Genomic DNA, 1,484 nt, shown 5'->3' on the forward strand with positions numbered 1-1,484 from the left:
GCTCTCATGGCATTGCATGCTCAAATTTATCTTCTTATCTCTATGATCTATCAGTCTTTGTCTCTTTTGCTGGCTTCTCTTCTTTCCTTCTCCTATTAACTATTAATGCCCTGAAGACTCAATTCTCAGCTATTCTCTCTTAACATCCAATTCCTTGGAAAGTGTCTCTTTAAGTGATTTTTGCGTATCACCTGGCATATATTCAGTCAAATTTGAATCTCTAGCTCTGATTCTTTCTTGGTAGCATCTCTTCCTTTCTTTGGTTTTACTGCCACAGGCTTAATCCAAGCTTTCTTTATCCAGGTCAAATATGCAGACTGAAAGTCTTGGCAGATTTTCTTGCCTATAGCGCAATCCATTATGCTATATTAGAGTAATCTCCCTTCAATCCCACTTACATCTATTCACCCCTGTAGTCGGAAGCCCAGAGTTGCCCTACTGACTCTTTAATGGAACCAAATCTTGTTTGGTGGGCCTTAAGTCTTCATCACCAATACACACCATCTCCTCTCCTTTGACCTTGAAAAATGAGCATATTCCCTGAGTCCCTTTCCAATACACTGTGCCTTTTACCTTCCTCAAAATTTGCTTACTTAAGGAAGCCTTTATACTCCCTTTTGTGCTCTCAGAATCTTCACAATGCACTCTTCCCAGTTGTATCCTGTGATTGCAGCATTCAATGTAGAAAATTTGGAAAACACAGAAAAGTGCCAAGAAAAAGATTACCAGTATCGTATGCATGCGCATACTTATGGTTTTGTGGCCCACCTTTTTCACCTAACCTATTGTGAATTTTTCCATGTCGTTTACTATTTTCCTTTAATGTCTTTTTTTTTTTGGAGAAGTTTTCACTATAGGGCGTGTGCGCTCACCAGACAGACAGAGACAGAGAGACAGAAAGCGAGAAATCACCCCCCAGGGGGGATGGTCACACCGCAATCCCTTCTCCTCCATTCTCCTCTCGGGATCTTGGGCATGCACGCACACGCGCCCTGCGTGAGTTCTAAGCCACTGGGTCCAGGACGCAAACCACAGTCGACTACATGGGAGTCTAGCGACATAGCCATTATGCTAACTGCTGGTTCCCCTTTATGATCATTTTATTGTCTACATAATAGTCCAGACTATGGAGCTACCATCATTTATTTAAATTTGCACTTATAAGATTTCTGTTATTTCCAGGTTTTCACTCTTAACAATACTTAGAATTAGGCTAATTATAATTCCATTAAAATAAATCATTACCAGACAGAAAGCAAATTACTACTTTATAGAAGACTGGCAGGGTAAGTGTAGATATATACAAGAGGTGAAAACAGAAATGGAAAATAGCCATCAAATTTTAAAAGGTCCAACTTTCAGAAAACCACAAGTTTGTGCAGGGAGATTCTGGCATTCTTCTCACACTAGGGGCTGCTAGGTATCCCTTCAAATCCCAAACCCAGGCCAGCTCTAAATGTCTGAGATGACAACTCCTTTCCCTA

This window comes from Tupaia chinensis, unplaced genomic scaffold, assembly GCF_000334495.1.
Source record: "Tupaia chinensis unplaced genomic scaffold, TupChi_1.0 Scaffold143771_1, whole genome shotgun sequence".
NCBI lineage: Eukaryota > Metazoa > Chordata > Mammalia > Scandentia > Tupaiidae > Tupaia > Tupaia belangeri.